At 45.5% G+C, this 21,379-nt stretch overlaps 1 long non-coding RNA gene across 2 annotated transcripts in view; it reads right to left on the bottom strand.

The window, feature by feature from the left end:
- Window positions 1–1,759: 1,759 nt before the first annotated feature.
- LOC139083383 (uncharacterized) overlaps window positions 1,760–21,379 on the bottom strand; it is a 29,712-nt gene continuing 10,092 nt past the window's right edge. For both annotated transcript variants that reach the window (XR_011540067.1, XR_011540066.1), the window contains 4 exons: window positions 14,418–14,636; window positions 6,582–6,639; window positions 5,451–5,528; window positions 1,760–4,043 (listed from right to left, as the gene is read on the bottom strand). This is a non-coding gene — a long non-coding RNA (uncharacterized lncRNA). The remainder of the gene's footprint in view (window positions 4,044–5,450; window positions 5,529–6,581; window positions 6,640–14,417; window positions 14,637–21,379) is intronic.

Consider the following 21,379-nt stretch of genomic DNA (forward strand, 5'->3'; position numbering starts at 1 on the left):
GACCCATACTACCCTATGCTGTGGGCTGCTGCCCCCAGTCCAGTGGTCTTGCTGCCCTGCTCCCAGGGCCAAGAACACTGTCCTTACCTAGCTCTGTCCATCCAGGTCAGTACTGACCAGCTGATGCTAGATGTCTTGGTTATATCTGGGTGGGCTTGTGGAGGAACAGAAGTAAAGGAGGAAGTTACCAAATGAGACTACGCCCCGTTCCTGTTGTAGATGAGAGGGCCGAAGAGCTCACTTGCCATCAGCACATGTGGAAGCTTTGATCCCTTAACTCAAGCAGCAGAAGGTATTGTACAGACATGCCCACCCACACCGTCACTGTCTTTTATCCCTTCCTTGAGTTTTGGAAAACGAGGATGATTGGCCATAGGACATTGTTTAGAAATTGTTTCAATGTATCATTTGGGTCGTTGATTTGTGTGAACATACATTTTGAATGGGATTTTTGGTTCCTAAGCATAGGCTAGAGTTTCTGGAATTCTCTTGTTACCAAGAATACCTGGTTCCTTTGAATGTTTTCCACCAGCAAGAAGACCTTTAAGCAATGGAAGCCATCCCCTGTGCCCACCCCCAGTATGGTCTACGATGAGCTGATCTTCAGATCCTGCCTGTTCTGTGAAGGTTGGATGGTGGCCATGGCCCTGATTATATCACAAAGTCCCCGTCATTGCTCCCACCCACAGTGGTAATGTGGCTCTTCTGCTCCCAAGGTCTCTTGGGGCTTCCCTTCACTTGCCCACATTGCATCACCTGCAGACTTCTGATGTGCTGCATACACGTCAGGGTCCTTGCCTCCTACCTTTCAGGGCTTTCCCCAGACCACAGACACTCACGCAGCCTCCACACTTTCCAACACCCAAGCCACTAGAGTGGGACTTTCAGAAATGATACCACTTCCCCACTCAAGCTCTGTGCAGCCTTTTGAGGTCTAAGAGCAGGTTGGACGGGGAGAGAGCCTGGACACCCTAAGCTCAACCCTGTTGTGGGCAGGAAACACAGGACTCCCAACTGAGTAAATATGGGTGCTTCTGAAATCTCCCCCACCAACATCATTTGGACAACAGATCAACGTCCCCACCTACACTTCCCCTTTCTCCACTCACACCCCTAAACAAGAATATCTGCTTTGCTGCCTTCAAAGAAAAGCAGAGATATTCCTGCTAACAGGGCTGACCAGAGTAAAATTCTCCCTAGTCAGTTTATACTGAGAATCTTTGGGCACATGTGTGTGTCTGCCTGTACATTCAAGGTGGGAGGATTGTGGCGGGAACTATGAGATAGCAGAAAGCACAGTGACATAGGGAGAAGAGGATGGAAGAAGACCCAGGTGGACAATAGCTGGGAGAGCCGAGAGGTTAGCTCAGACTTGCTGATGCCAGTGGGGCTCACTGCGCTGAACTAAGTCAACCCATCTGTGCATCCCTCCTACGTGCTGAAGGAAATGCACACCCCAGTGAAATATCCTCCTGTGGATTGTGTGAACCAAGCAGTGGGGGACAGAGGTACACAGGACTGAAGATGACGCACCTTTGATGGAAGATAAAGGTAAAATCATTGCAAGGTAAGGTAGCTTCCAGGGCCAGGACTCGGGAGAGTTGTGAGAGAAGAACTCACATTCATTTTCCTGGGAATGGCAATGGCATCCTCAGTTCCTCTGGATACCTCTTGTTTAAAACCCAAGGATACTAAAAGTTAAATGTATATAGTGCGAATAGATACAATGGATCTGCTAAAGGACAGAGATTCTCGGATTGGACTTTTAAAAGTCAGTCTATATTTTGTTCATAATTCATAATAACACAAAAGTGTTGAAAGTGAAATGCTATAAAAAGAAAATTGGTGTAGCAATGTTAATATCAGCAATAATAATATTATTAATTCATAATTAATACCAAATACATTTTAAAGCAAGGGAAAAAATAACCATTACAGGGCTAAAGAGGATCATTACTTAAAGATATTATATCAAGAAGATACAATAATAACTAAATCTGCATGCAGTTAACAATATAGTCTTGAAATACACGAAGCAAAAATTGACAGAATTACAAGGAGAAATTAACAAGCCCACAACCAGAGTAAGAGATTTCCTTTCATCTTTTTCAGAAACTCAAAGCTTAAGAAGTCAAAAATTGAATAAGAACAGAAATCATAAATCATTAAAATAGAACTTACTATTAAGTCTTGGTCTGAAGGACATATACAAAATTTTGCATGCCCAAACTGGAGAATACACATTTTTTTCAAGAACACATAACAAAATATTTACAAAAGACCACAAAGCAAGTCTCAAAAAAAAACCAAAAAAATTTTTTATATGTTCTGTGACCACAATGAAGTAAAATAAAAATTCAATTTCAAAAAGATAAATAAAATTTTTATTTGGCAAACTTCAAGTGCTCTCCTAAATAATTTACAGGTCAAAGAAAAATAATTATAGTTGTGAAAATTACAACACAATAATAACGAAAATAATACACACCAAAATTTGTGAATGCAGTGAAAATTGTCTTTATTGGAAAATGTATAGTCTAAAATCCATTGATAATAAAATGAGACTGAATGTCAATGAGCTAATATTCAATTAAAAAAATCAAGAGGACATCCAAAGAAAGTAGAAACATAAAAATAAAAGCAAAAATTAATGAATCCGGATACAAGCCATAATTGACAAACTCAGATGCCGGTTTCTGAGAAGATTTCTAAACCTGACAAACTTAAAGAAAAATAAAATAGCAAGATCCATTAAGGAAGAAAAAAGAAAGAATGAAAGAGGTGTTAGAAACAGCCTTAGTGGCGACCCAAGGTAGTGTCCTAAGATAAAAGCCTGAGAGAATGCCGTGTCCCTGGGCGGGCAGGGCTGCCTCCCTTTCCAGCTGGCCACTGTGCTCATGTCTTATTTACCTTTGTACCTTTAAAGGCTGGCAGCCTGGCACATAATAGATATGCAGTGGGTTTATTGCATCAAGTCAAATCCCCTTCACGAGCGGGCAGTCCGGGGCCTCAATGTTCAGCAACAGAGTCTAGTTCTCCACGGAGTATTTGTATGTCACCGTTTTGTTATTAATGTTAAATAAAGCATCGAAGTTTAGGAACACTGTACTTGAAAAACTAATAATCAGAGCAAATCAAGGTTATCTTTACAATAATATTCTCCTCCCTTATTTGGATGAAATTGGCCTGAATAAGAAAGAAGAGGATAGAGTTATAGCTGAGAGGTGGTACTCATTGCCCAGTGGACTTGGAGGAGACTGTGCCCTCACGTGAGTACCTATTGCCGAGGTTGTTGAGAACCCCTGTGGACAACTGTGCCCAGGTTTCTATGTGGCCAAGAACCAAGGGGGTCAGGAGCAAGATCAGGAACACAAGGTTGGGATATTTCTGGCTGGAAATGGAAAATGGCAAGGCGTACAGATCTGACACAGAAGTCTCAGATTTCAGAGGTACTGGAGAGGCCTCCTAACCCCTTCCAAAATTGTTGCCCTTTCCAGGCACTGTGGCCTGAACCCTTGCTTTGTGGTTCTCACCCCCAGCTTGGCTTTGTCCCTTAGGGAGAGGTCACCCTGCCTTATCAGCCATTGCTAACTCGGTGAGTTTGAGCAGCAGATGCTTTCCTACCATGAGGTTTGATGGGGGCGGGTTGGGTGGAGTGAGCTGAGGACAGGAGGGCATGAGGGCGTGATGGCACTGGCTGCCTGAGGGGAAATCAGGGAGGAAAAACTGCCTAGTGCAGAGTTCTGCTCAGGGCCAGTCCTGGTTGTGCGGTGAGAGCCCACAAGCTGGGAGGGGGAGGAACGCAAACAGATGCCCCAGCACAGCTGGAAGCCATGCCGCCTCTCTGGGTCCTGGGCCAGGAACATAGGCAGACCGACAATCAGAGGGCAGAGGGAGACACACAGAGCATCTGGCGCTGTAAATAACAGCTTCCAAGGAAACAGCTTCACGTGAGTGCGCCATGCAGCGGATGCGGGGATGCGCACCACTATCGCTCCATCAGTCCACCTGCCGTGTCAGCACACCCGGTAAAGCCAGCAACCCTGAAACAATAACAACAAACATTTGTAAAGCACTTTACAACATAGAGACGGCTTTCAAATGTGTTATCTCCTGTAGCTTCACAAGATCCTCTGGGAAGTATATATTTAAGACTGCTTTCATTTTGCAAAAGAGGAAACCAAGGCTCAGCAAAGATAAGAAACTATGGGCAGACCTGGGATTTCTCATTCCAGACCCAGCATGTTTTATGCCTTTGCTTCTCCAAGTGTGGTCCACGGACCAGCAGCATCGGCCTACCCTGGGAGCTGGTTAGAAATAAGGAATCTCAAAGTAAGACCTAGTGAATCAGAATCTGCATTTTAACAAGATTCTCAGACAACTAACTTTTAATAGGCACATTAAAATTTGAGAAGCATTATTTCCACCATATCAGACCACTCCTCACAAACATCTGATGATCCACTTGAGTTCTATACTCTTGGGGTCTCAGTATTTTAGAGTTGGAAGGAACTTCTCAAAAGCACCTACACCCACTCCATCAGGGTAACAGCAATAACAGTGAAATTTTCAAACACAAGGCCCTAGCAAAATGGAGGTGCAAACCTGAATCTCCTCTTTTTTGGCTCAAAATGTTTCCATCATACCTGGCTTCTTCCTATTTTTTCCTTCATTTTTTTAATTTTCCTATTTGGTGTTTTTTATTTGGGGTTCTGTTTTCAAAGTAGGCTTTCTTTGCCAGTTATATGTAATTTGGGTAATAGATTTCATTGCATTTTCTGAGCTCACGTTAATAGAGAATGAAAACAATAATGAGAAGAGAAGCAGTAATGGCCTTTTCTTTGTTTAGCATGTCCTAGTTTTTCAGTGTTTGGTTCACTCACACAATAGGTAGCTGTAGAAAACCAGTCTGGTATGAAAGATTGGTTCCAGATAATCTGGGACATTATTGAGTTGGTTACAAATATATATTAGATATAATAACATGTGGAGAGATACACTTAATAATAATGTGTGGAGGGATATCTATGTATCTGCATGGAGGCAGGCCACCCTAAAACCGTGTCTGTCCAGCACAAATGAGGATCCTGGCAATTTTCTGGTTAATTTGCTGAGTCTAGATGGCCAAACCGGATAATTCAGGCCACCAGTAGATTTTTGAACCTAAATATTCTGGTTTGGCTCTCTTTGTTTATAAAGTTAACCTGACACTTGCCAAATCACTGCCTCATTCACACTCTATCAAGGAGAAAGAAATGATCATGTGAGTGTGAACACACACTTGTTTTAATATGTGCATTGACAATGTAACTCAGCTTAGGTCATTTTGTTCTTCGAGAGGAAATAATATCCACTCAAACATTCATCCCACGGCAGTGGGAAATGCAGGGTCTCTCCCAATATCTCTAGGAATGTTTAGGGTGGGAAGGCAATTGGCCTTGCGTCCCCACCTCCCATAGTCACTTGTGGCTCCAAGTTCTTGCTTCTGTGGAATTTTCTCTCTCTTATGTCCTGTTTCCACTCTCCACCTGCATGGAATTAAACATCTAATTCAGTCCAGTCTTCATGATTTCTCCAAAACATCACTCACCAAGTTAAGCAGCTGCAGTAGACTTTTCCTATAGATGTGAAAGAAACTAAGAGGCAGTTCTTTGCCACAAAATCAAATAGATCATCATGTTGATGAACAGAATCTTCGTCCTTAAAAATCTTTCAATGATTCCCTTTCTCCACATGCCCACCATGGAGGATTGTCTTCTACTTGGGCTCAAGCCTCCTAATATGTTGTGGCTCCTTTCTCATCCAAACTTCTTCTAAGTTAAACAGCCCTCACCCACAAATTCCTATGTCGATTATCTTCATCTCATTCAAGCCCATCCCACTCAAGGACTGCCTTCCATGATCCAAACTGTCCATCATGATGTTTTTCAAGAAAGCGCCCAAGGATGAATTCTCCCATAGACTGCCAATGGCAGAGGGCTTGTCCTGATACACTGATGCCTTCTGCTACAGGATAAATAGATGGACAGCATCCAGGTGCTGGTGTCTGTGTGTGAATATATGTGCCAGCATGTGTGGGAGAATATGAGTATGCAAACATCTATATATGTGACTGTGTGTGCACACACATGTGGGGAGTAGCCCTAGGATTAGACCAAATGTGATTGGGAAAATGTGTAAAGTGTGTGTCCGGACTCATTCATTAGGTATTGGCTCCAATGCCAGGAAATCCCATGTGTCAGCCCAATGAAGCCCCCAAGCTACATCTCCTTGAAAATTAATTAATTAATTAGTTAATTGGGGAAAAGCATAGAGATATAAAGGAAAATAAAGAAGTAGGGCCATAGGGAACTGGAGAGACAGAAAAAGAATTATTTGGAGAAGTGATCTCAGCATCATGGCGGAATGAGTTTTTCCCTTTGTCTCTCCTCTCCAAGTTAAAACTAAACAAACATTCATTAAATAACAGAAAATTCCCTACACAGCACAACAAGGACAGCTGAGAGATCCACACAGCCATACATCTGAAGGTGGGTGGACTGGATCCCCAGGAAGTGGTGCAACTAGGTGAGTGCACCCACCTGACTCCCCAGCAGCAGCAATCCAGGTCTTGGATCCTCACACAGTGGCCTGGAGCAACTGTAAGTGGAGAGTGGGGCAGACAGGCCATGCATGAATGCTTTTGGAGGGATAGCCTAGCCCACATGAGCGCCCATCATGCCACAGTGGCCCCACCCACGGGAACGCTCCCCACTGAGTGGCAGCTGCTCTGTCCCTGCAAAGCACCCTTCCTGCCAAGTGCTGCAGCTCAGCTGGTCCCCTGCTGAGTGCAGTGGGCCCACCTGTGCAGATGGCACCCCCCCCCCCCGCCGCAAGAGCGACCTGCCTGCCAAGAACAGAGTTCCCGCCTGCAGTGCACAACCCACCCACCAAGTGCAGAGGCCCTACTTATGTGAATGCAACCTGCCAAGTGACTGTGGCCAGTCTGTGCAAATGCAGAGTGGCCCTACTGGCACAACTGCAGCAGACAGGGTGGAATCAAAAAACACAGCTCCTGCCCCCTCAACAGTGGCAGGTGGAATCTGCGATCTGACACTATCACAAATGCACCAGCAAAGGCTCAATTCATCGGACACCATGAAGAGATATAGTAACACTTCAGAGGAGAAGGAAAATGACAAGTCTCCAGAAACCAATCCTGAAGTCACAGAAGTATACAATCTAAATGAAAGAGAATTCAAAATAGTTGTCATAAAGAAACTCAGCAAGTTATAAGAAAACTCAGAAAGACAGTTCAGTGAGCTCAGGAATAAAATTAATGAGCAGAAGGAATACTTCACCAAAGAGAATGAAGCTCTAAAAAAAACCAAACAAAACTCTGGATATGACAACACAATTAATGAGATAAAAAATCATCTAAAAACCATAAAAAATAGAGCTGACAGGGGCTGGCCCGGTGGTGCAGTGGTTAAGCTCGCATGTTCCACTTCACCAGCCTGGGGTTTGCCAGCTCAGACCTCGGATACGGACCTATGCACTGCTTGTCAAGCCATGCTGTGGCAGGCATCCCACATATAAAGTAGAGGAAGAAGGCATGGATGTTAGCTCAGGGCCAGTCTTCCTCAGCAAAAAGAGGAGTATTGGTGGCAGATGTTAGCTCAGGGCTAACCTTCCTCAAAAAAAAAAAAAAAAAATAGAGCTGACATCATGCAAGATAGAATTAATGAATTAAAGAATAGAAATAGAGAAATGCTTCAGGTGGAGGAAGAGAGAGAACTAAGATTCTTTTTAAATGAAGAAATTCTTCTAGAAATATCCTACTCAATTAGGAAATGCAACCTAAGGGTTATAGTATTCTAGAGGGAGAAGGGGGAAGAAAGGAGCAGAGAGCTTGCTCAGAGAAATAATAGCTGAGAACTTCCCAAACCCGGGGGAAGAACTGGACTTACAAGTACATGAAGCCAATAGAACTCCTAACTACATCAATGCAAAAGGACCTTCTCCAAGGCATATAATTTTTAAACCTGGCAAAAGTCAACAACACAGAAAAAATATTAAGGGCAGTAAGGAAGAAGAAAATAAGCTACAAAGGAACCCCTATCAGGTTTTCAGCTGATTTCTCAGCAGAAACCTTACAGGCTAGGAGAGATAGAATGATATATTGAAAATACTGAAGAAAAAAGCTTTCAGCCAAGAATACTCTATCCAGTGGAATTATCCCTCAGATACAATGGAGAAATAAAAGCTTTCCCAGATAAACAAAAGCTGAGGGAGCTCATCACTACCGGACATACTTTACAAGAAATGATGAAGGATGCCCTCATACCTGAAACAAAAAGGCAAAGGTCTACAAAGGTTTAAGCAAGGAGATAAATAGACAGACAAAATAGGAAAACCATAGCTCTCTATCAGGACAGGTTAGCAAACACTTAATTATAACATAAAACATAAAGGGAAGTAAAGCATCAGAAATAACTAGAGGAGCCAGCCCCAGGGCCTGGTGGTTAAGTTCGGTGCACTCCACTTTGGTGGCCTGGGGGTTCACAGGTTCAGATCCTGGGTGTGCACCTACACCTCTCATCAGCCATGCCATGGCAGAGACCTACATATCAAATAGAGGAGGAGTGGCACAGATGTTAACTCAGGGCTAATCTTCCTCAAGCAAAAAAAGAGGAAGATTGGAAACAGGTGTTAGCTCAAGGCAAATACTCCTCAGCAAAAAATAAATAAATAAGTATAAACACTTCAATTTAGTCACAAACTCACAAAACAAAAAGAATTTGCGAAGACAAAAACTCAGAAGGGGAAGAGGCTAGGGATGGAACCTGCTAAGGCTAATGGAGATAAAAGGCTATGAGAAAATGGACTATCTCATCTATGAGATCTTTTATGCCAACCTGATGGTAACCACAAAACAGAAAACCAGAGCAGAGCCACAAATCATAGATAAGGAGAAAACTGAGAAAAGCATCACAGAAAACCACCAAACTGAAATGGCAGTCAGAAATACAAGGGAAAAGAAACAATGGAAATATAGAACAACCTGAAAACAAGAGATAAAATGGCACTATTAAGCCCTCATATATCAATAGTCATTCTAAATATAAATGGATTGTATTCTACAATCAAAAGACACAGAGTAGCTGGATGGATTAAAAAACAAGATCCAACAATATGCTGCCTCCAGAAGACACATCTCAGCTCTAAAGACAAACGTAGGCTCAGAGTGAAGGGATGGGAGATGATACTCCAAGCAAGTGATAAGCAAAAGAAAGCAGGTGCTGCCGTACTTATATCGGAAAGCAGATTTCAAGATAAAAAAGACGATGAGAGTCAAAGATGGGCAGTATATAATGATAAATGGGACATTCCACCAAGAGGACATAACACTCATGAATATATATGCACCTAACACAGGAGCACCAAAGTATATAAACCAACTACTAATATACCTAAAGGGAGAAACTGACAGCAGCACAAAATAATAGGGAACTTCAATATCCCACTTACATCAATGGAGAGATCATCCAGACGGAAAGTCAACAAGGAAACATGGGCCTTAAATTAAATACTAGACAAGATGGACTTAGGGCCGGCCTGGTGGCACAGTGGTTAAGTGTGCATGTTCCACTTTGGCAGCCTGGGGTTCACTGGTTCGTATCCTGGGTACGGACATGGCACTGCTTGACAAGCCATGCTGTGGTAGGCATCCCACATATAAAGTAGAGGAAGATGGGCACGGATGTTAGCTCAGGGCCAGTCTTCCTCAGCAAAAAGAGGAGGATTGGTGGCAGTTAGCTCAGGGCTAATCCTCCTCAAAAAAAGAAAAAAGATCTATAGAACATTCCATCCAAAAACAGCAGAATACACATTCTTCTCAAGTGCACATGGAACATTCTCAAAGATAGACCATATGTTAGGAAACAAGGCAACTCTCAATAAATTTAAGAAGATTGAAATTATATCAAGCATCTTTTCTCACCACAATGCTATAAGACTAGAAATCAACTATGAGGAAAAAGCTGGGAAAGGCAAAAATATGTGAAGATTAAACAGTATGCTACTGAACAACCAATGGATGAATGAAGAAATCAAAAAATACCTGGAGACAAATGAAAATGAAAACATAACATACCAACTATTATGGGATGCAGCAAAAGTAGTACTAAGAGGGAAATTTATAGCAATACAGGCTTCCCTCAACAAACAAGAAAAATCTCAAACAAGTAATCTTAAACTACACCTAACAGAACTAGAAAAAGAACAAACAAAGCCCAAAGTCACCAGAAGGAGGGAAATAGTAAAAATTAGAGCAGAAATAAATGAAAGAGACATTAAAAAACAGTAGAAAGGATCAATGAAAATAAGAGCAGTTTCTTTGAGAAGATAAACAAAATTGACAAACTCTTAGCAAGATGCACTAAGAAAAAAAGAGAGAAGGCACAAATAAATGAAATTAAAAATGAAAGAGGATAAATTACAATGGATACCATAGAAATACAAAGGATTATAAGAGAATACTATAAAAAACTATATGCCAACAAAGTGGATAACCTAGAAGAAATGGATAAGTTCTTAGATTCATACAACCTTCCAAAACTGAATCGAGAAGAAACAGAGAATCTGAACAGACCAATCACAAGTACAGAGACTGAAACAGCAATCAAAAACCTCGCAAAAAACTAAAGTCCAGGACAAGATGGCTTCTCTGGAGAATTCTACCCAACACTCATAGGAAAGTAAATATTCATCTTTCTCAAAATATCCTGAAAAATTGAAGAAGACAGAAGGCTCCCTAACTTATTCTATGAGGCCAAAATTACCCTGATCCCAAAACCAGAGGAGGATGACACAAGGAAGGAAAATTACAGGTCAATATTGCTAATGAACATAGATGCAAAATCTCAGCAAAATATTGGCAAATCAAATCCAGTAATACATTAAAAGGATCATACACAATGACCATTTGGGATTTATACCAGGGATGCAGGGATGGTTCAACACCTGCAAATCAATCAATGTGATAGACCACATTAACAAAATGAGGAATTAAAATCATATGATCATTTCAATAGATGCAGAGAAAGCATTTGACAAGATCCAACATCCATTTATGATAAAAACTCCCAATAAAATGAGTATAGAAGGAAAGTACCTCAACACAATAAAGGCCATATGTGACAAACCCACAGCCAACATCATATTTAACAGTGAAAAACTGAAAGCCAACCCTCTGAGAACAGGAACAAGACAAGGGCTCCCACTCTCACTATTCCTATTCAACGTAGTACTGGATGTTTGGGACACAGCAATTAGGCAAGAAAGTGAAATAAAAGGTATCTAAATTGGAAGGGAAGAAGTAAAACTCTCACTGTACAGACGACATGAATTTTTATAGAGAAAACGCTAAAGAATCCACCAGAAAACCAGAAATAATCAACAACTACAGCAAAGTTGCAGGCTACAAAATCAACTTACAAAAATCAGTTGCATTTCTATACACTAATAACAAACTAGCAGAAAGAGAACTCAAGAATACAATCTCATTTCGATTGCAACGAAAAGAATAAAATATCTGGGAATAAATTTAACCAAGGAGGTGAAAGACCTATACACTGAAAACTATAAGACATTATTGAAAGAAATTGAAGAAGACATAAAGAAATGGAAAGATTTTCCATGCTCATGGATTGGAAGAATAAACATAGTTAAAATGTCCATATGGCCTAAAGCAATCTATAGATTCAATGCAACCCCAATCAGAATCCCAATGACATTCTTCATGGAAACAGAACAAAGAATCCTAAAATTTATATGGAACAACAAAAGACCCCAAAAAGCAAAAGCAATCCTGAGAAAAAAGAACAAAGATGGAGGCATCACAATCCATGACTTCAAAATATACTACAAAGTTACAGTCATTAAAACAGCATGATCCTGGCACAAAAACAGACACACGGATCAATGGAAAAGAACCGAGAGCCCACAAATAAAACCACACATCTATGGACAGTTAATCTTCAACAAAGGAGCCAAGAACGTACAACGGAGAAAGGAAAGTGTCTTCAATAAATGGTGTTGGGAAAACTGGACAGCCATATGCAAAAGAATGAAAGTAGACCATTATCTTATACCATGCACAACAATTAACTCAAAATGGCTTAAATGAATGTAAGACCTGAAACCGTAAAATTCCTAGAAGAAAATATAGACAGTACACTCTTTGACCTTGGTCTTAGCATCTTAGCAGCATCTTTTCAAATACCATGTCTACTTGGGCAAGGGAAACAAGAGAAAAAATAAACAATGAGACACATCAGACTACAAGGCAAAGGAAACCATGAACAACACGAAAAGACAGCCCACCAACTGGGAGAAAATAATTGCAAATCATATATCTGACAAGGGGTTAATTTCCAAAATATATGAAGAACTCATACAACTGAACAACAACAAACAACCCAATCAAAAAAATGGGCAGAGGATATGAACAGACATTTTTCCAAATAAGATATACAGATATTCAACATCCACATGAAAAGATGTTTAACGTCACTAATTATTAGGGAAATGCAAGTCAAAACTACAATGAGCTATCATGTTGCACTTGTCAGAATAGCTATAATTAACAAGACAAAACGTAACAAATATTGGTGAGGATGTGGAACAAAGGGAACCCTCATACACTGCTGGTGGGAATGCAAACTAGTGCAGCCACTATAGAAAACAGTATGGAGATTTCTCAAAAAATTAAAAATAGAGGGGCTGGCCCTGTGACCCAGCGGTTAAGTTCACACACTCCGCTTCAGTGGCCCAGGGTTTCACCGGTTTGGATCCTGGGAGAGGACCTAGCTCTGCTCATCAGGCCATGCTGAGGCAGCATTCCACATAGCAGAGCCAGAAGGATCTACAACTAGAATATGCAACTATGTACTGCCGGGCTTTGGGGAGAAGAAGGAGAAGAAAAAGAAAAAGAAGATTGGGAATAGATGTTAGCTCGGGTGCCAATCTTTAAAAAATAATAATAAAAAGTAGAAATATCATGTGATCTAGCTATACCACTACTGGGTATTTATCCAAAGAACTTGAAATCAATGATACAAAGAGACCCGTGCTCCCTTATGTTTATTGCAGCATTATTCACAATAGCCAAGACATGGAAGCAACCCAAGTGCCCATCAACTGATGATTGGATAAAGAAGATGGGTATATAAAACAATGGACTGCTACTCAGCCATAAAAAGACAAAATGGTTCCATTTGCAACAACATGGATGGACCTTGAAGGTATTATGTTAAGCGAAGTGAGCCACACAGAGAAAGACAAACACTGTACAATTTTACTCATATGTGGAAGATAAACAAACACATGGACAAAGAGAACAGACTAGCAGTTACCAGAGGAGAAGAGGGTAGAGGGTGGGAGAAAGGGGTAAAGGGGCACACATATATGGTAACAGATAAAAACTAGACTATTGGTGGTGAGAACAATGTAGTCTATAGAGAAACTGATGTATAATAATGTAAACCTGAAATTACATAATGCTATAAACTGATATGACCTCAATAAAATAATTTTAAAGAAAAAGAATTCGTTGAACGGCAATTTCCAAGGTCATCGAGATTCTCAGAGATCTGGGCTTTGTAAGTTGCCACAAATACCAGTGGGAGGGACAAAGCTGGTTAGAAGTTTCGACTCCTTAGGCACAGAAGACCCTGGGAAGGACGAGCAAGATGGGCTGTGCGGCCTCTCCTTCACAGGGATCTCTGCGAACCATAGCCTACCTGTCAAAGTGGGGAAGGGCCTGGCCTTCCTGGAGGGAGAAGGGCAAGGGAGCCCTCTCAGAGCCCCACCTGATCCGACAGTCCATGAGACATGGGATTTCCAAGCAAAGGAATGTGAGCTCAGCTGTAGCCCCAGAGGCAGAAGGGATGCGGGCCCTTGGGGTGGGAAGGGGTCGGGTGCGGTTAGCATTTCACCAGCGCCTTCCCCTATATTGCTTCTCCTCCACAGGCTTAGAAGCCTCAAGGGTACTGAGGTCACTAGACAACACGTTTAATGTCACTAGGAGAGGCCAGTGAGACCAGGACACCAGGGGATGTGTGCTGCCTTATCAAGTGTCCAGCAGCTCTGCTGGGCCTGCGTGTAAAGAGGCCATTAGGAAGTTTGTGCTCTGCCCCTTGTTGCAGGACAGCAGTGGTCTGTCCGGGCGCGTCCTCCCTCCACTCGCCTCCTCCAGCCCCACCAAACTCTGCCCTGGCTCTGACAGCTGAGACCCTCCACGACGGATGAGTTCTTCTCCAAGGAATAGAAAACCAAGTTTGTATCCAGCCGCATCGCTCCCTTCCTTTGCTAAGTCACAGAATCACCTGAACATTTATTTCCTTGTTTAGGAAATGGCAGCAGTAACATCTTACCTTGCGGGGGTGTTTGGAGAGTTAAATGAGATAAAGCATGGAGGGCGCCCAGCCTTGAGTCTGGGAACAGTGGGTGCTGGTCGTGGCTGTCCTCCCGGAGCCGGACCATGCTGTCCTGAGCTCAGGCAGCGAACAGCGGAGGGCAGGGGCAAGTCTTACCCATCCTTGTGCCCTCAACACCTGCGCGGTGCCCAGCATGCCCTAGGGTATCCAGCAAACCTGTGTGGAAACGAACTAAATTTGAGAACCAGTCAGAAGGTCATGGAAAAGGGAGGGTCTGCCAGGTTCTGCCCGTGACCCTAGAAGGGCAAGGACCTGAATCCCCACCACCAGCCCAGGACCAGCTCCCCTACGCCCGCCCAGGTCTCAGTCGGTGTCTCGCAGAGCTGTCTCTTCCCCTCGTCTTGAGGGCCTGCACACTGGTGTGCTGTTGACGTGCTCTGTTCCTACCTGATTAGGTCTCAGGACAGCTCCAGCCAACTCCAGTCTCCCTGCATACTGTCCCTCAGCCCCATTATACCATCAGGCTCTGAGCCCCCTCCCGCCCTACTCTCCTCACTCACTTTGTTACCAGATAAAATACAGCATGCCCAATTAAATTTTAATTTTGGACATACTTATACAAAAATGATTTGTTGGGCCTGGCCCCATGGCCGAGTGGTTAAAGTTCTGCATGTTCTGTTTCAGTGGCCCAGGTTTGTGGGTTCAGATCCAGGGTGCAGATCTATTCCACTCACTAGCCATGCTGTGGCAGTGTTCCACATACAAAATAGAGGAAGCCTGGTACAGATATTAACTGAGGGACAATCTTCCTCAAGCAAAAAAGGAGGCAGATTGGCAACAAATGTTAGCTCAGGGTGAATCTTCCTCAGCAAAAAAAAAAAAAAAAGGGAGAGAGAAAAGGATTGATTGTTTATCTGAAATTCAAATTTCACTGGGCATCCTACTTACTAAATCTGGCCATGCCACCTAGGGAGTATCTTTCTACCAGCCATAGCCTTCCCTTCTTCCATACCTCTCTTCCAGCCCCACCAGAACCTAACTGAGTTGAACAGCTGAGACCACTCATTCATGTATTCATTCACTCATTCAACAAATTTGTATTGCATGTCTACTGAGCACTAAGCCCTCCGCTAAACATTGGGGTACAACGTGGGTACAATGGTGAAACTGTCATAGTCCCTGCCCTTATGGGGCTTACATTCTAGTCATTGACAAAAGTAAAAGTAAGTGAGGGGGCCGGCCCAGTGGTGCAGTGGTTAAGTTCACTCCTTCTGCTTCAGCAGCCTGGGGTTCACAGGTTTGGATCCTGGGCACGGATCTACACACAGCTCATAAAGCCACACTGGTGGGCATCCCACATACAAAATAGAAGAAGATTGGCATGGATGTTAGCTCAGGGACAACTTTTCTCCAGCAAAAAGAGGAAGATTGGCAACAGATGTTAGCTCAGGGACAATCTTCCTCACCAAAAAAAATAAAATAAAATAAAAGTAAGTGAACAAATAAATGAAATGATTACAAATGTAACAAGTGCTATTATGAAAATAAACTAAATGGACTGTTGAAAAGGAGAGGGCTGGTTTGGACAGGACAGTGAGGAAAATCTCTCTCGGGAGATGACACCCCAGCCAACCTGAAGAATGAGAAGGGGGCTGGCTATGGATCAGGGGAGGAATTCTAGGCTGTGAGGGAGGTAAAGAAATTTGACTGAAAGAAGAAGGAGTGCCTGGCGGGTGGGGAGGGCATAGGATGAAGCTGGGGAAATGGGAAAGGTCCAGAATCACTCAGGGCCTAATAGACTATAGGAACGTTCCGAATACACGCATGCACCCACACATACATGCACACACGCATGAACGCACACACATGCGTGCACACATGCACGCGCACACTAAAAGGCTGAATGACATTTAACCTGACAATTCTTAATGCTTCGTGGAGGTTGCAATGAAGGATCCTCAAGTTGGAAGCAGGCAGACCACCTGTTACTAGGCCACTGCAGAATCCAGGTAAGAGATGATGGTAGTTTAGAAAAAAACGGTGATGGTGGCAATTGAAAGAAATGGTGGAATTAGAAGTAGACTTTGGAGGTAGAATTTGCTAGACTTGAGGATAAATTGGCTGTGAAAGAAGAGGAGGACTCAGGGATCAGTCCTTAGTAACTATAGGAAGGTGGAGGTGATAGAAACCTAGGGGACACAGGGGCAAATCAAGGGTTCTGTCTGGACGGGCTGAGTTCAAAAGGTCCAGGAGACCCCAGGCAGAAATGTCAGGGGGGCACAGCTTTTGGAGGTCGGCACCCAAAGAGGAGGATTGGGTTAGACTCAGAAACGCAGGCTGCCACCACGGGTGGTGTCTACAGCCACGGAGACGTGGAGAGAGGACCAAGGGCACTCGCAGCAGGTCACTCTGAAGAGGAACCTGAGAAGAAGCCGAGGAGGAGCCACCAGTGGGCGGGAAGGAAACCAGGAGAGCCCTGAGTGCAGACAGGCAGAGAGGCGAGGGCGGTGGCAGGGGGGGGGGTCGGCTGAGCTAACGCTGCTGACAGAGGGAGGGAGGGAGGCGAGAAGCACTCCTCGGGTTTGGTGAATCTAGAATGAACAGGGGCGGCGGAGTGGGTGGTGGGGCAGAAGCTAGGCTGGAGAGGGAGCAGAGGCAGCAAGTGTCCACCATTCTTGTGAGGAGAGTGGCTGCAAAAGGAGTTGAGCAGTGGGACTGTGGCTGGAGGGGCCAGGGTCTTGGGAGAGAGAGAGAGAGAGCACGTTGGCCGATGGGAATGGTCTGGGAGGAAGCAGGAGAGGGGGGTACAAAGGAGGGAGGGGGGTGAACCCTCCCTCACTCCCCTGCCTTCCCCATCAGAGAGGAGGGAGTCCCTGCCCTTGGGCCTGGACACAGGCACAGGGCTCCTCCCCAGGCTGGATGGAGGGGAAATGTCGAGGCCCAGGGTGGAGGAAGCTGGGAGGAGAGGCCCTGCCTTGTTCTGGAAATAGAAAACCAACACTGGTAACTGAGTAACTCCTGGAAAGGGGGCAAAGGCACTGGCAGAGTCTGAAGGAGCAAAAATAATCTGTCCCGCTTGGGCAGCCAGGTGGATCGGATGTGGGGGGTGGAGAGGCCCGGCCTGCGGTCCCTCAGCCCCCAGTGCCCCTCCCTGGCCTGCAGGGGCGAGTAGTGCTCTTCTCAGTCTTGCTCCGGCCAGGCCTGGAGCCTAGGTTCCCCGTAGACAGAACATCAAGTTAAGGCCATGCACTCAGAGCCCAGGCCTGTGGAGCTCGGTTGCCCCTGCCCTGCACTGCCTGCTCTGGACTCCAGGTGAGTGTACCACCCAGACAGACAGAGCAGAGCCCCACCAAGCCCCAGCCAGGCAGGGAAGGCCTAAGCAGAGGGTTCCAGATAAGCAGCACCACCTCCCTCAACCCCACTTACCACCCCTCGGTGACCACACCAGCTGGAAGTCATAGCCCACTTTCGTGCCCTCCTTGACTGCTCCAGCCTCTCTCAGATCTCCCTCTTCGGAGGTCCACAAGCTTGTGCCACATGTCCCCCCACCACACCTATACACACCGCTGGATTACAGGTTCCTCAGAGGGGGTGCTGATCTAACAGCATCAGTGAACTGATTGAGTGATGGGTCGGTTTTGAGGGCAGAAGCTGCCGAGTGAGGATCTGGGCCACCTCCCTTTCTGCTTCAGCACCCCTGTCCCCCCTCACCTCAGGGTGAAGGCTGCCACAACTCTCTGCTTCACCTCCCCCTCCCCAGGGTCCCCTCTAAGATCACAGGAAGCAAGAGACACATGTGCTCATCCAGCAGACAATGCTGGAAGATAGGGTAAGGCCGAGGGCACCACTCTGCTCTAGGTTCAGCCCCCCAGCCCCAAGGGCATGCCATCCCCCCAAGAAGAGCAGGGCTTGGGGGAAAGAAGCTGGCAGGCCCCAGAGAAGGGGGTTGGGCCCTCTCTCCTGAGGAGGAAAGGAAGGTGAGAATCAGTGACCTGAGAAGTTTCCATGAACTCTGGCTATGAGGGAGAAGTGGGGGGAGAGGGCAGCAGGAGCCGAGCAAGGCGCAGGAGGAAGAAAGCAACCTCGTAAAGTGGTTTCCTTACCATAAACTTCTAATAGGATCTCATGGCAAACAGACACACTGGACCTGCCCTGAGGAATGAGGAGGGCCGGGAACCACGTGCCACCAGGACGTCGGAGGAATTAGCGGTGTTTGGAGCAGAGGGGATCATGGCTCTGTACAGCTGGGGGTCCGATGCTGGATGAGAGGAGACCACTCCCCCAGCAAGGACACAGAAGCTGTGCCCATCCCTGCCCCCTCTGCTCCCAGCACAGAAGTACCCAGAAGTGCCATCTGTTTACAGGTAAACTGGAATGTGAGTGACAGAAGGGTCGTGGCTGGTCCTCAGAAGCACCAAGTTCTGTATCCCCCGCTGCTGACTCAACCACCTCCCCGCCCAATACCTCCCTCTCAAGCTGACCTGAACAAAGAGGCCGCAAGTTTCCAGTTGTAAAAACTGGGGAGGAGTGATCAAGAGCAAAGATCAAGGCTCTGGATTTTCCATGACTCTCGTGCAGGGTGGGGGCACCATGCCTATCTGGCACAGTTCCCATCACCCATGCCCTCTGGGAAGCAGGAAGCTGCCATCTGGGCAGGGGGCAGTGCCAGTCTCACCTTCAGCATGGTGCCCTCTCCAGGGGCAGCGTTGACAAGAGGCACGCTCCCTGTCCTGCAGGCTGGCTGTGCAGAACCTCCTGAACTCTGGGTCCCCCAAGCCAAATTCCTCCCAGTCCTCAGAGATCAGACCCTCTCAGAGGCCAGGAACTCGCCCAGTACTGCGCAGCACTGCGCAGACCTGCAGCACTGCACAGAGGTCAAGGGCCAGGAGGGAGAAGGAAGGGGACCGGAGACAGGAGACAGGGGAGGGAGATGAGGACTTGGGGTGGGGGGGGTTGTAAGGGAATCCACTTGCAGGAGGTCAAAGGGCAGCTGGGATGGGCTGCCTCCCAGGGCAGGGCCAGTCTCCTTGTCCTCCCCTTCCTCTTACACCTACTCTCTCAGCTTCTGGGAGAACAGGGGAGTCAGGACACAGAGGGGTCCACCCAGGTAAATGAACGATGGAACATCCATTTACTGGAATATTCTTCAGCTGTTAAAAACAGTGAAGTAAATCCATACACAGTGACAGGGAAGACGACCAAGGAATCGAAGTGAAAAATAAAGGTGAAAAACAATCTGTAGATTCTGATACTATTTTGTTAAAAATAATTAAACCTAAAACTACTGCATTTGGATGTGGCTTTCTAAATAACTATATATTTGAATGTGCTTAGAAAGAAGGATAAATGCCAAATTGTTCAAAGAAATTAAGTCTAGGATCATTTGGATTAGAATTAGAGAAGAGGAGAGACTTTACATTTGAACTTTTTATAGGAAGCACATATAATTTTATAATTAACAGAAAAAAGATGAGGATGGGGAAAATGGTTCAGAGCAATCCAAGTGTGTAGCTAGAGCTGGGCATGCACACGGACATGCCAGGTGCACAACACACTTGCATGCTCACACCAAGCACACCTGGCCCACCAAGGAGGGCGCACCTGGTAATTCTGGCAAAAACTTGGGCACACACCTGGTTCAGGCACATCCTCTCAGTCCCGGGTTCCCTGGGCATGTGTCAGGCAGGGCCCAAAGCTCTCTCTAGGCATCGGTCCCGTCCCAGATCAGCCCCCAGCTCCTCTTGCTCTCCCAACTTCCAATGGGCTCTATCACATCCTGCCAGGTACTCATACAGCAGGACCCTGCGGAGTCACGTGAGTCAACACATCTGGGAGGGGAGCACCTGGGCAGGCTGTGAAGGTGGCCTCCCCTTCTCAGGGGCACTGGGGTGTCGGGCTCCAACACCAAGGTTGTCTCAGAGTTTCCTGTGGATTCTGGTTTGACTAAGAAACTGCCCTGGGCATCAGCCAATCCAAATATGATCCTGGTTTTACCACTTACTTGCTGGGTGGCCTTGGACTAGTTATTTAACCTTTCTGAGCCTCAGTTTCTTCATCTGTAAAATGGGAATAAGAAGGTTATTGTGAAACTCAAAGATGATAACATCTAAGAGACTAAATGCTTTGGAAGACAAACAAGGAAATGAGGATCACAAAAGTCAGGACACTGGTTCCCTTCAGGGCGGAAGGATGGGGCTGTGATCAGGGAAGGACACGGGACTTCTGGGGTGCTGACAGTAGTCTATTTCTTGACCTGGGCTGTGGAAACACAGATGTGTGATTTATAATTATTTACTAAACTGGACATCTATATTTAATATATGTCTGGTATGTTTCATAGTAAGAAAAAAATGCTTTGGAAAGTTTCACATTCAGCATAAGCAAAAGTAGTATTAGGAAGTACAACCCCCATTCTCATACCCTCTGAGAAGCCCTCGGAACTCTCAGTTTTGCTGTGGTCGGAGTTAGCCAGGTGGCAAGGATCAGCTAATAAGCAGAGATGTCAGTGATAGATTTAGACCCATGTTGTCCTCCTTGCTGGGGGAAACCTAGGAGGGCAGAGGGGAGGAAGGGGTGTGGATTGCTACTGGGGAGACCTTGAAGAAAGCTCTCAATCCAGTCAAAACGGAGCCTGCCCTTCCCCAGGGTTCCTCCCCACTGCAGGCTGCTGAGGACTGTAGGCACAGCTCCCCACCCAGACTTCCTGGTGGGGGCAGTCCTCGCCCCCACAAAGCTCCCTGATCCCCAGACGGGCTCCCTTCCACCCTCACCCATCACTCCTTATTCCTCAACAGCACAGCCCCATCCTCGGTCCTCAGGCCCAGCACTTCCCGGCTCCACTGGCCTCCTGCCTTGCCCCTGGAAGCTCAGCCGCCTACTTCTAAGTGAGATGCTCTGCCACCAATAGCTCCCCGAGGCTCCAGAGCCCCGTCTGCACAAGCGCATCACCCACTTTCCCC

This window comes from Equus przewalskii, chromosome 5 (genome assembly GCF_037783145.1).
Source record: "Equus przewalskii isolate Varuska chromosome 5, EquPr2, whole genome shotgun sequence".
Classification (NCBI taxonomy): domain Eukaryota; kingdom Metazoa; phylum Chordata; class Mammalia; order Perissodactyla; family Equidae; genus Equus; species Equus przewalskii.